Genomic DNA, 15,499 nt, shown 5'->3' on the forward strand with positions numbered 1-15,499 from the left:
AAATTTACTTAAGTAAAAGTACAAAAGTATTGGTATCAAAATGTACTTTAAGTACCAAAAGTAAAAGTACTAAAATGTTTGAAAATAGCAGATCTACAAGCTCACAACGCGTCACAACGCATCGCATCGCGGCGCGTTGTGAGCTTACTCACTTACTCACTTGCCCGAGTTGTGAGCTTAGGTATAAAATAGGGCTAAAGGGGTTAATGCATGTTTTATAATATAATAATTTGTATCTGCAAAGTAACTAGTAACTAAAGTTTTCAAATAAATGTAGTGGAGTAAAAGCACAATATTTGCCTCTGAGATGTAGTAAAGTAGAAGTAAAAGTACTGCAAACTGGAAATACTCCAGTAAAGTAAAAGTACCTCAAAATTGTACTTAAGTAAAGTTACTAGTTACTTTACACCACTGATTACACACATAGCAGTGTCATGTCGTGTTGCATTGGATTTTTGCTTTCTGTAGGAGAGTATAGTTGTCAGCGTTGTTTCAAACAAACTAAACTTCAGCCTACACTCTACATCACAACACCTGTTTTAAGGTGTTTTTCTTAAATTAATTGAACAAATAATCCCTTTAGATTGAATAGTAATAGGTGCCATTTTTGCAAACAGATATACAATCACTGTAAACTGTCACACTGTTTACATTCAATGTGTTATTCCTGGACCCTGTACAGAGTTACCCAGTGAAACATAATATTCACAGCCACAGCAGTGGTAATAATTAATGATTAAAATATATGCAATAACAATCACTTACTGTCCTGCAAGGAGCCAGTGGAGAGATGAAAGACCACAGGAAGGAGAAACAACAGATGAAGCTTCTTTTCAGCCTCCATTGCAGACCATCGTCACACACACCACAGGGACTGTCCCAGGTAGGTTAGAGAGGGATGTCTGCCTTGTGTTGCTGCAGGAGACAGGATGCAGTGCAGATCTCTGTGTTGGTGCAGGTCTTTGGAACACTATAGGTGATGTCCCCTGTGTAGGAGGATGCTCACTGCTTCCTTTTTCTTGTCAACCTGAGCAGATGAATGAGGTAAAATTGGAATTGGTGGTAAGTGGTTGATGGTGACGTTCCGAGTATGATTGTATTCCAGATTGTGGCCTTTGTGGCCTTTTTTCCAGTCACACTTATTTATGTGTGTCTATGCACACACAAACACGTACACATACACGTACACGTACGCATATGCACACGCACACGCACGCATGCACGCACGCACGCACGCACGCACGCACGCACGCACGCACACACACACACACACACACACACACACACACACACACACACACACACACACACACACACACACACACACACACACACACACACACACACACACACACACACACACACACACACATAGTGTGTTCAGGCACATACCATACACTTGCCACATACCACACTGACGCACACACATACACACACAGACATGCTGGGAAACTGAAAAGCACAACCACAGGTGACCCTGTAACTGATAAGGATGTCAGGGTTTAAACGAATATATAATCATGTTCCTTGGACAAACTATATGAAACACAGTCTTCCATGTGATATGAAATTTTATTCAATTAGAGTATGTATTGTATTTAATTAAACATATTAAATATAAATTCCCAAGCCAGTATAACCTTTCAAAGCTTAACATCACTTTAGTGCAGTGATTCATTTGTTAATATTAAATATGTTTACAAAATGTACAAATAAAATGACTGTGCTATGCCTTCTTACTAAATATAGGCTGTTGTGGGACTTTTATGTTCATTGTGCTCCGATAATGGACGGCGAGAATTATTTGATCATATAGGGAGACTCAAGAGCGAAGTTATTATGAATGTATTAACTTGTGTCATAACTCAAGTCATAACATGATCATGATGTATTAATGCTTGCTATAGGAGCAGGTGGTCTGGAGGGTTCAACCCAGCTGAGCCTTTATCAGAGATCTAACCTGGCGCGCATCTATAGCTAGACATTCTAGCTATAGATGCGTGCCAGGTTAGATCTCTGACTTTTTCCACCACATGTATGCATTCTAGCCTAGAATGCATACATGTGGTGGAAAAAGTATTCACATTTTTTTACTTAAGTAAAAGTATCAATACTGTTAAGTAATAGTCCGGAATACTTAAGTAAGTATAAAAATACAAACGTATACATTGGTATCAAAATGTACTTGAAGTAGGCCTACCAAAAGTAGAAAGTACTCATTATGTATTGTAGAATGTCCCATTTCACAATTCAAATGTATAAAAACATATTTTGTTGCCATGCCACGCGTTGTGAGCTTGTAGATCTGCTATTTTCAAATGACTAAAATGTATAGGGCTGAAGTGGTTAATGTATGTTTTGTAATAATAATCAAAATCTACAAGTAACTAAAGTTTTCAAATAATTGTAGTGGAGTAAAAGTATAATATTTGCCTCTGAGATGTAGTGGAGTAGAAGTAAAAGTAGCCTACTGAAAATTGGAAATACTCCAGTAAAGTAAAACAATACCTCAGAATTGTACCTATAAGTACTTAGTTACTTTCCACCACTGGCTGTGAGGCTGTCTATTGTGTGCACCATACCTATATCTATGTGCTCTCTGGGGGACATGTGGTCCTTGTGAAACTCATGGTAAAGTCTGGAGATATTTTATTAAATGTAGGCTATTTAACGCCACAGCCATGATGTTGGATGTTGGATGTTCTTTCGATTTAGATGGATGCTAATCTTAGTCTAATGCGTGTTACATGTGAAACTGAAATGCAGGTTTGTGTTTTGTGCAAGCATCTCAAGGTAGTGCGAATGTGCGTGCAAAGTTTCACCGCAATCGGAAGCTGTGTTCATGATTTGAGGCATTTTGTTCAAACCGGGCCACTCCTGCAAACTTTAGATGTCAATCTTAGCCAATCAGGAAGGAATATGACAAATCAAACAGATCGGTCTTGATCACATGACTATAGAGATCATGTGTATCGATTTGCATGAAATTTGGATAAAATCTGAAGGAGTAATATAAAATAATGGGTTTTACATGGTGGCGTTATCACAGGCCCATGTGAAGACTTCGGTGTGTGTGTGTGTGTGTGTGTGTGTGTGTGTTTGTGTGTGTGTGTGTGTGTGTGTGTGTGTGTGTGTGTGTGTGTGTGTGCGTGCGTGCGTGCGTGCGTGCGTGCGTGCGTGCGTGCGTGCGTGCGTGCGTGCGTGCGTGCGTGCGTGCGTGCGTGCGTGCGTGCGTGCGTGCGTGCGTGCGTGCGTGCGTGTTTCAGTAACTATAGCATTTGTGTATCATATTTTTGAGTCGTGAAAATCATTGATCTATAAAAGCTATTGATTGTTGATTTGTAACAATAGTTGATCATGGAGCTGTAAGGAGGATGGATGACTGAACCTCTGTTCTTCATCTGTCATTCTATCTCTCAGGGGGAGAGTTTCCCTGGTGGGGTGGTCTTATCATCGCCCTCTGCATCATCAGCATCATCAGTGTCCTGGTTCATAAGAGACGAAGCATTCTGGAGTTTGGCCGCAGATTCTGCAGACGTGCAAATCCAGCTGACACCAAGGACAGGTACGGAATGATTCATGTTGGAATTCATGTCAGCTTACCTCAGTGTCTTTTACCTCAAACATTTTGGGAGATAGTTCTACACTTCAATACAATCTCTCCTTTCTCTTATCCCCCCCTCCCCTCCTCTTGTCACTCTATCTTCTGTCCAGGTCCTATAACGGAGTGTCAACCAACCAGGTCTGAAGGTCGTTGATGGAACATCTACTCTACTCATGTTGCCTCACCTTCCAGCTGCACATCCTTCTGTGTCTCTCTGTTCCAAAGGGAGAGAGACTGTACATGTTCATGTTACCGTAAAGCAGGCAACAAATGATGAATGAACTCTAGACTGGAAGGCTATATTTATTATTAATTCAACGTTCACATTTTCTCCTCAGACCGTGGATGAAATGAAACCGAGTTACGTTCGTAAATTGCCACAATTTAAACACTTAATTATTCACCATTATTAAAATGGTTGTGCCCCTGAGACGGGTGATCTGACTCCTACGCAAAGGCCCTGCCTCCCCCTCATGTCAAAGTAGTTGTCAATGTTTACAACTTGATCTTATGGACCCAGAGAGAGAGAGAGAGAGAGAGAGAGAGAGAGAGAGAGAGAGAGAGAGAGAGAGAGAGGAGGAAAGAAAGCATGACTTTTAGTCGCATTCATGAGCTCCGGCACCTAATAATTTACAAATTAAGCACTGACCTAGAGTAGGTGCTGAGTCAACACATGTACATCAGGCTGATACGTCATCTTTTCTGTGTTGACATTTGATTATGGAGTGTAAATTCATACTTTGCACGATGGCGGCGTAGGCCTACGCTGAAAATAGCCAAAGCTTACAACACGTCGTATCTGCGACACCTAAGCTGGTAGGTTGTCTATTTTTGACACACAATGTGCTACAGAGAATACAGTTGCATCTTTTTCTTTCTTACTTGAAGTTCCAGAGGGTCTGCACTTCGCTGATGGTTTGGGTCTTGTTGTCTTCAGTTCCTTTCTTCAGATCCAAATTACAAACAAAAATATGTGAAAGCTGTAACAATCTACAGTATATTAACTTAACCATGAACTCAACATACCTCATAGTAGGCAGGTGATCTCACTCAGCTTTATGTATTTATTTATTTAATAATGTATTAACTTATAAATGTATTTATACTTTTTTCAGTTTTTCTTCCAGTTTAATCGTCATGCCAATTCCCAATTTGCCACACAGTACTAGTAGTCCCTGTCCCTTACACCTGTGCCACCCGAACGCCTCAACAAGTTTACAGTTTTAAAAACGTTTTGGGTGAGAGACGTGTGCACACCAATTCAGAATAATGTTTTGTAGCATCTGCGCTAGGTTGGGAGTCGACCCTCCCTCCAGAGGAAAACAATGACAGCATCAGCAGCAGTTTTCATCTCATCATGTTGCCTGCTTAAACCTTTGTTCTACGCTGCTATTAAGAGTTGTCTTGGTCACCATGTATGACTGCTCCTCTGCCGGGCTGCCAGCACCTGTCTCGAAAAATCAAGTCATTTCATGGTGTCTTTACCATAATCAGGACTTAAATGTCTTAATGCTCTTCATATGTTGCCCTTTAAATTCCCTTTTTGAAATGTGCCGTACAAATAAACTTGCATTTCTTTACCTAATGGTAATGTTTTATTTCTGTTTTTATTTCTTAACTGTAACGTTGACATGACATCTATCTTCCCTCCCTCCCTCATTACTGTTATTATTATTTTAGTGAGGTTATTATTAAGCAGTGAGGGAGTGAGAGAGATAGGATAAGAGGTAGAGAGAGCACAAGAGTGAAGGATCTTCTGTGGTCAAAGGACCACAATGTTTGGGGTCAAATTGGTCCTTATTTCCTGCAAGCTATCATACACACTGCTTGCCATGCTGTGGTACTAGATGGAGAGAAACTACAGCTAGAGAGCTTTGCAGGAGAGAAATTGATGGTTCCAGATACGACCAGAGGACAGTGAAGAAAGCAGGAACAGGTAACAGTAGAAGAGGACCTTGACCTTGAAAGAGACACAGAGAGAGAGAGCAAGAGCAAGAGAGAGAGAGACACACACACACACACACACACACACACACACACACACACACACACACACACACACACACACACACACACACACACACACACACACACACACACACACACACACACACACACACACACACACACACACTGCTAAATTTCTTCTTAATGAAACAAAAGGTTAAAGATCCTTTTTCAAAAAAGAACCAACAACAAGTTGAGGATTTTTATGTGGAGTATGCAACAATCCAATGAGGCATATGCTCAGAATCAGATCATTGGATTTTTGTTCTCTGAACCAAACAAAAACAGGGGCCTACATTTTGAGACTGCAGTTTACAAATACCTTTTTCAAGAACTGTGGACAAAAAACATTTGGGAAAGAGTTTAAGCACAAGAGTATCATATTTGTATTCAGCATAATGTATGCGTGGTTTGAATCAGAGGGAATTTACTTAATAACCGTTCATTACCTGTATGCAACTGTTTTAGTTGATTTCTGTCAACATGTTGTCTTTCTTGGTTGTTCTTTTGTTGTTTCTATGTGTAATCTCTGCATCATTGTAAATTAGTGTCTCCCTCAATGATCTCTAAGAGAATTTTAAATAAAGGTTGAATGAAAAAAACTTAAAGTTGTACAATGCAAAATCACAAATAACGATTTTTAGCAACCTCTGCTGGTCACTACCGTCACTGCATACAATTTCCCTAGTCCTCGATTACCCAGAATTCCATTCGTTTTCACCGGAAGCCGGAAGCGTTTCAAAAAGCGATCTTTTAATTGTTTTATACTATCTACGGATCGTTTCTCTTAGCCAGTGGAGCATTAGTTACCATGAGCTGTGCTTTCTTTTTCTGTTCTTTTTCGATCTCCCAATTCTACATTCTCTTAAAATCAGCGTGAGGTTCCTTTTTGTTAATAGCGCGGTAGTTCCTGGCCAAACAGGAAACCGTTGCGGTAGTTCCTGAGGACGTCGGCCACGACGTCATGACGTTGGCCAGGAACGTCATTTTCCCGGGAAAGTCCCCCCCGTACACGTTCAATAGAAAATATATAAATAAAAGGCTTCCGGGGGTGAAATTCACGGAGTGGGTGTTGTGAAACTTTTGCCACTCGCAAAAGATATACAATTTAACTTTAGTTTTGTTGAAAACGTTACCTAGTATTACTTTAAAGTACACACTTACTTTAGCTGTGCCTGTTATATCCTCCCATGGTGTAGCAGGACAGATGAGTTATTTTATTTCTGGGGGTTTACACATACAGTACACTGCTTGACAAGACAAGAGATAAACTTGAACTTGAAGGCTGCCTTGAAAAGACACCTATTCTCTCAGGCTTCTGGCAAATAGTTGTTTGTTGTGTTGTTTGCTTGTTGGTTGTTCATTGTTTTTGATGTAAATAATATATTTTATTTACATATAAATTGAAGCTTTTATTATTATTATTATCATTAAACAAGAGCAGGGGTCCCCCGAGTGTGTGTGTGTGTGTGTGTAGGCGCGCGCGTACGTGCGTGCGTGTGTGTGTGTGTGTGGTGGGGGGATGGCTGATTTATCCGGTGTCATGCACAACCCAGCTCAAGATCATCACCCATCCCTGAGATCCAGGAGAAACATGCTAAACGAGGTGGAATGATGTCATGCTGAAGCCAGTTGTGTTCCACAAGGCACACAGGCCCTCCGGGCAAAGGCAGCTCCCTGCTGGTACACATGAGCCTGTGGGGGAATTCCCCGCCACTCTCCTTATCGCCTCGGCACTTGCATTTTCCTCCACGATTTTATGCGCGGTGTGGTAATTGAAAACACACAGAGCCTGTCTGTGTGTTTGGATGTTGTTACCACTTCCCACATGGTTAAACAGTGTACAGACATGTGGACACTTCCTCACTCTGTAAATGGTTTGACAGCCTAAATAAATTATCTCAAATGAAGGTCTAACTATGGCTTAAATTAATACTATTTGTAAAGAATTATTCAACTTTGTCACATCACAGGTTTAAAATTCATATTGCATATCTGATATCTCCATTGTTTACTGGAAAGAATAACACACAAGAAAACGATAATAACAATAAATGTGCCACATAATGAGTCCAAATATGAGTCACAAGGAATGTGTGAGTTCAATTCACCAGTGCAAATATTGTAGACCTAGCACATTGACACACATATAAATCAATATACAAATACATATACAGCCACATATGACATAAACCTGGCTTATAGAAAAAAGATGGTTTAGACCATGGTTCCACTGAGTTCAATTCATGGATCCGGAAACGTCATTAGTAGTTGATGTATTATTTATAGTATTCCCCTCTGGGGGAGATCTTCATTTGGGGGGAGATCTTCATCTAACTCTGAGTGTAAACATTGTTTCCAGTGTGTAGATCCACCTCTTCTGGAAAGAGAGGGAGAAAGAAAAGGCCAAGACAGAGAAGATATCAGAAGAAAGCCTTATTTCTGGGAAAGGCTGTTAATAGGGGGTCGGGCTGATGGTGATGGTAGTGGGACAGTGTGTGATATTCCTTTCAGACCAACACATGACTTGAGTTTAGCTCTGTGTTACACAATATGATGATGAGTCACACTCCCTGGACGTGTGCCAAAGATAACAGGGGAGCTGGAGTGGAGGGGGGCAATTATCCTTTAAATCTGAATTCTGATACACTGTAAGAGTCCCGGCACATTGTGCCAGACAGGGTGTTCCTACTTGAGCCTCTGATCTGAGACCAATCTGAGAAACACCATGTGTAGAAAAGGAGAAATCTGTACTGTGGGAATACAAACTATACAGTATGTCACAATACAGTATAGGTTTTCACAAAAAGTAGGTGGATGTCTGTTCACTTGTAGCCCAAGTGTTCTTCCATTTAAATAATAGTAATAATAATAATAATAATAATAATAATAATAATAATACAGAAACTACACAAATGTAATGCAATCCTTGTCTGTCACAAACCACAACGTAAAATACATTTTCAACAAAGGAAACATAAGCTCTCCAAATTTGAATCTAAATGCCGTAATCGTGAATTGTGCTTGAAATTCAGTTGATTCTTGTTAAACAATAACAGTATTACTTATTGGGACCCATATCGGACTTCTTCAGTCACCTGAGAAAGTGCATACCACTTTATCAGTGATATGCACTCCTAGGTATTTGAACTCACTGACCCTCTCCACTGCAGCGCCTTGTGTTCTCTGACATCCTATAGTCCATCAGCTCTTTGGTCTTGTTTGTTGAGAGCAGGGTTGCTCTCCTGGCACCGTTTTGTCAGGTTCTCCGCCACGTCTCTCCTGTAGGCTGTCTTATCGTTGTCCGTGATCAGGCCTATGTTTTTAGTTTTTTTTGCAAACTTCACCACTAAGTTAGAGCTGTGTGTGGTACGCAGTCATACAGGTATACGGGTCGTAGACAAGGAGGCTCGGAACACAGCCCTGGCAGGGCTCATGTGCTGGGGGTCAGCACATGATGATCTCATCCTCACCACTTGCTGTCGTTCTGACAGAAAGTCCAGGATCTACTGTAGCTGCACACGCTGAGGTTGAGCCCTAGGACCCTGCGCTTGGTTTCAGAGGTCTGAAAGGGGATTATGGAGTTGAACACTGAACTGTAGACTCTAATACCACAAGTTGTTTCAAGTTTTGCTGTGAAACTGGCCATAGATCTGTAAAGTTATTATCGGCATGTCAAGTTGTTATTGAAAAACAAGGGTTCACCGCTTCACATTCCAGGGAAACCCTGATCTCTGATAACCACTGCTGATCTGACCACGGCTGTGGTCAAAAAGACACAGCAGCTTTTGTACTTCCTGAGAGTGCTCAAGAAAAAACGGGCTCAATGGAAAACTTCTGGTGGCCTTTTATCACTCCTCGATAGAGCCTTCTTTCTTAACATCAGTGTGGTTCAGAAAGACAAACAAGCTCATCAAAGGGTCATAAATACAACACATTCATTCATGAATCCTTACAGGGTGGTATTATCTATGTGATCGGCTGTGAACACAACTCTGCCCCTTCATAAAGTTCCTATGCTACTGTGAGCCGTAAACCCACACCAAAACGAACAACACATCTTTAATACAGTATGGCAACGGAAGGAAAACGAACATTTATTAATAGAGACATTTCAACAAGGCAATTCATAGTGCTTACACAAAATATTAAGCGCATTAAGACAAAGACAGCATAGGCAGCGTATCTCTTGCTCTCTCCTACCTTTCTCTAGCTTACATACAGTACAGTAATGGGTCTTGTAACGTCTCATAACAAGGAAGAAGAAAGTCCCACTGCCCTCAGCTCTTCACCATTAACTGCATATGAAGCTAATATGACAGTAAAGGACATTCCAAGTGATCCAGAGACTACATTACTTCTTTGCAGTGACCCCACAGTATGTGCTGATCAGAGTGAATACACAGAGGAGCAGTTGTGGGTTCAGTGTCTTGCTCAGGTCAACCTTATCTTCATATAATTGGTCCTCTCTAAAGGGCTTTTCAGACAGGATGTGACACTGCGTTCTCGCTTGGATCAGCGGGGTCGCACCGCGCTCCTCTTTTGAATACACAGACAATCGCTCATCGAGTCAACGCCAGGCGATCTACGCCTGCTTCAGCTGTGTCAAATCATTGTCCTGCATATTGCATAGAAACATGTTGATCACAATCTAGCTCGTCATGGCGTGTGTGACACGAGCACAAACATGACAGATCAGACAACTGCTCTACCTCCTGAGCCACTGACAACTTACAGTACATGATGAAGTTTTAAAATCACAAATCCAAGGAAATATGACTTTGAAATTAAAGTTGTCTCCCACATGGATGGAAACATGGAGTTAACTGTTTAACATCATCTAACTTACATTATCCAATGCCCGCAAACAAAGTCCATACTGTAGGGTTCAGTCCAATGCGGGGGTGTTTGTTAACCCCTACATTTGTTTTGCCCAAGTTCAGCTGCAGATAGTTGTCAGTGCATCATTGTGTGAAGTGGAAAATGTATTTCTGTCACTGAGTACTGGAATGGCAGCTTCATCTCACTCTCAGCTGGAAGGTGAGGCTACATGAGTGCGGTAGATGTTCCATCAACGACCTTCACCTGGTTTGTCCACAGAGACTCCATTCATCATAGGACTGGCCTCAGAGACAGCATCCATAGGCCTGGACAGAAGAGACATAGAAGCAGACAGACAGAGAAAGAGGAAGATGAGATATTGAAAAGTAGAAGAATTGACTGACTGACTGACTGACTGACTGACTGACTGTCACTGATTGATTGATTGATTGATTGATTGATTGATTGATTGATTGATTGAAAAAGACACTAAAGTTAGTTGAACTGAATTAAAACATTAAACATTCTGTACCTGTCCTCATTATCAGCTGGAGTGTCAGGTGTGCAGAGTCTGCTATGAACAAAGTCCAGAATGCTTCTTCTCTTCTTATAAACCAGGACACAGAGGAAGACCATGATGACGCCAAGGGTGATGATGACGATAAGCCATCCCCACCAGGGAAACTCTCCAGATGTAGAAACATCTAGAGATGACAGATGAAGAGGAGGGAAGAGAGAAGTGAAAGATGAAGAACAGAGGTTCAGTCATCCTCCTTACAGATCCAACTATTTTTACAACTCAATAATCAATAGCGTCTGTCTGTCTATAATAACTAGTCTATCATAATAACTAGTGCAAGGCACAGGTGTGTGCATTAGGGGCTGTGTCCACCGAGACATTTTTGTTTTTTCTTCCTGAGTGCAGCGTATGTTTTTAATTGTTCAATGGGAGCGCCACGTTATGGGAAAAGCAAGCAGCATGACGAGGCGCTGTTTTGCGTTGCGCTGCGTTTTTGTTCACGTCTGGTGTTTTTATCCGGGCTCCCAGAATTTTTATATTTTCAAATCAGGGCGTTTGGAAGCGTGTTTAGCAGAGCGCCTTGCGTTTTCAACAGGGATAAAACCCTTTGGTGGACGCACTGCCTTAGTGTCAGTAAAGAGATCATTGCATTATAATAGTGAATACTGTGGATGCACATGTGGTGTCAGAATGTGTGATGGTGTCTGGGTGTCTAAACAAAATCTACATTTCAACAATATTCAACAATGCTGTGTAAACTGATACTGTAATAACATCATAATACTGTACATATTGTATACATTAGGGCATTAACAGAATAATCGAATATTCGACTATCAAACCACTATTCGACCACTGTACATCAAAGTCGATTATTCTATAAAAAAAAAAGACGTCAACTCGCATTCCTTGAGTCGAGTCGTCAATGCCATTGGCAAAAAAAAATAAAAAAATATTTTTTTATTTTTTGTAATCAAATCGATTAATCGAATATTCGAATACTTATAGGTCGAATAATTTGAATGCTAAAATCACTATTCGTGAATGCCCTAATACATATAGTATACATTGTACTGAGGATCGGGCAGAAACAACAGGTGAAGACGAGAGAAACATTTCAGATTTCTTACTTTAATCAAACTGTTCTCGGCAGCATTGGAAAGAAAGGTCAGAGGTCAAATTACTCCACAGAGATCAGCAAAGAAGAAAATATGGCGCTTGCACGCACACACACACACACACACACAGACACACACACACACACACACACACACACACACACACACACACACACACAGACACAGACACAGACACACACACACACACACACACACACACACACACACACACACACACACACACACACACACACACACACACACACACACACACACACACACACACACACACACACACACACACACACACACACACACAGCAGCAGCAGCAGCAGCAGCAGCAGCTGTAGTAATAGTAGTAGTAAAAAGAAGAAGAAGAAGAAGAAGAAGAAGAAGGATAGCTGTATACAGTAGGTTACTATATAAACTAATACTGTACAATACAGACATTGCACAATAATTATAACAAAATAAATAAACGTTTCATTTACACCTGGTAGCTCGCTAGCTTGCTGTGATTTCAGGTCTAGAAAATATAATACAGCATTTGTTTACATGAAGCTGAACACAACAAAGCAGGATTATGATGTTTTATAACTTTAATATTCTATATAGGAGCAGCATCCAAGGTTGGACTGAGTGGAGATACTGGGCACAGAGATCAGGGTCCCCTGAATCAGGGTTTTTTAGTGTTTTTTAGACAAAGGAGTCCTTAGCTGAGAGAGAGATGAAGCAGGGACCCCCCACTATTGTATAACATTGTGTTGCAGATTAAACTTTTTCATAGATTTCATAGATAGCTTCATCATGCGTGTGTTGGTTTGTTTGTTTACGCATGATCTTTTCTATTGATATGTTAGATTCATGATGATGTGTATTTTCAGACATTTAAAGACTAAACTTGACCTTTGGCTCTGTTGTTGGTCTGCAAATAGCTGATCTACAAGCTCGTACAAGCTTATAGATCTTCTATTTTCAACTAATGTTCCGACCAGAATAGGGATTCTATTATTCAAGTGGTAAAAAAAACAAAAACATCTGGAGGCCTGATCCCGGACCCACTGTTGAAGACCCATGCCCTAAAGGCTGACACACGCCACTATTTATGTACTGGTACTAATGGTACTCACCGAAGGGTTTAGTGAAGGATTGACAGTCTGTAATGACACCAAGGTCAAAAGGTCAGCATTTCAGTAAAGTTACAACGAGCACAAAGTGTCTGATCTGATCTACTGTTACTGTATATTACTAACACCACTACTACTGCTACAGATACTACTACTAGTAGTACTGCTAATAATTATACTACGACTACAGTTACTATTACTACCACTACTACTAATGTTACAGATACTGCTAGTGGTGCTAATGATTACACTCCTAGACTACTACTATAACTATTACTACTACTACTTACTTGATCAGTACACAGTAAAATCCTTTGTGTTAATTGAATTCTGAAGAGTGTACAAATTGAACCAAATGGTTGAGTTGGAACTATTTGGTTCCATTTGTACACTCTTCAGAGTTAAATTAAGGATTTTACTGTGTAGCTTTACTACTAGACTTCTACTTCTACTACTATTACTTGTTATATATCCATTTGGGTTTCAGTCATTTAACATCTTATTTCATTATCTGAAATCATGAATCACATTCATCTAAATTAATACAATTAGGCCTACTAATGAATATATTAAGGGGCAATCAATGCCTGAAAATAATAAACACAGTGCTGGGGTTATTAGACAATCTGACAAGAGTAAATACTTGTGAGCTACTGTATGTGATCTACATATTGCTCAGGTTCATATAGTGTCCATAATGAAACATTTATTCTCTGCTAACTGTATCACAGTGTCACAGTGGAATGTTATTTCTGTCCATTTCCTTTGCTCACACTCAATGTTAGACTCACCAGCTTTAATGTTGTCAATGTGTTCATCCACTGCCTCCATCATCAGCTGGGTTGTCTCTGGGACGTCCTTACAAATCACATGGACAGTCTGGTTCAGAATACATGGTACACAGCGGGACGAGGCAGGAGGACTGGTTCCAGAACACCGCAAGATGTCAGATGGTTCTCCTATCCACAGGGAGCCTGTATCCACCAGGCCATTATAGATGTGGGTCACATTCACACCAACAGAGACTGGGTCGGTGGTGCTGAAGCAAGTGAGGTTCATCTGTGAAGATTATGTATTATAATTAGCATTCAAACATGTTTGAATACTTTTGAAATGCCACAATAGCACTGTGCTGTCACTGTCAGTGTCACACACACACACACACACACACACACACACACACACACACACACACACACACACACACACACACACACACACACACACACACACACACACACACACACACACACACACACACACACACACACACACACAGACACTCTCACACACACACACACACACACACACACACACACACACACACACACACACACACACACACACACACACACACACACACACACACACACACACACACACACACACACACACACACACACACACACACACACACACACACACACACACACACACACACACACACACACACCAAGTCCCCTCCTGCTCAATTGCCCCTCAATCTCCCTATTGGGGGGGTGTGAGTGGTTGTCTATGATAGCATCCAGCTTCCTTGCTATACACACCTTCTCCAACTCCTCCACCCTGTCCAGTGTAGAGCCAACGATGGAGCCAGCTCTCCTGACCAGCCTGTTCAGGTTGCTTGTGTCTCCAGCATTGATGGAGACACAGCAGGCAATCACAAAGAAGAGGGCGCCAGCCATCATAGACAGATCTATCAGCATCCTGTTACACACCGCCTCCTCAGAAAGAAGAAGTCTACTGTTCGGGAGAAGAGAGAAAAGAGAGAACAAAAAGGTAAAAAACATAAAACAAGAAGCAACACATTATTAGCTTTATTATTAAAGCTTTATTAATATGTCTGATTATTAGGATTATGAAGGACGACCATGACCTCAGTAATGGACCGTTTATGTCGCTGCGGTCATGCAAACACCTGTGCTGTCACAATGCCACTACAGAGACACATAGAGCCTCAGGCTATCAGAGCTTTGAACAATGACTCAACTGCCAAGTTAACTGCCTTCAACGATCACTTGAACTTGAACCCTCCCACCCCAGCACACTGTTGAGAGATCATAACCAGGACCATCACGGTAAGAAATGCCGGGCTGGTCAGCCTGGTTTACAGCATGTCGGACCGTACCGGGCCAAGGTGGAAACCCATTTATAACCATGTTAATAACCAAGCTTCTCTAGGTGGAAAACCCCTATAACTTACAAATACCTGCTCACCAACACAGCAAACACACTGTAGGCTTTCCGACCATCTCTGTGCACAATGGTACTTTTTGGATTGTATCCAATACATTCTCCTAGT

The sequence above is a fragment of the Gymnoscopelus braueri genome, assembly GCF_963280865.1.
Source record: "Gymnoscopelus braueri genome assembly, chromosome: 2".
Taxonomy (NCBI): Eukaryota; Metazoa; Chordata; class Actinopteri; order Myctophiformes; family Myctophidae; genus Gymnoscopelus; species Gymnoscopelus braueri.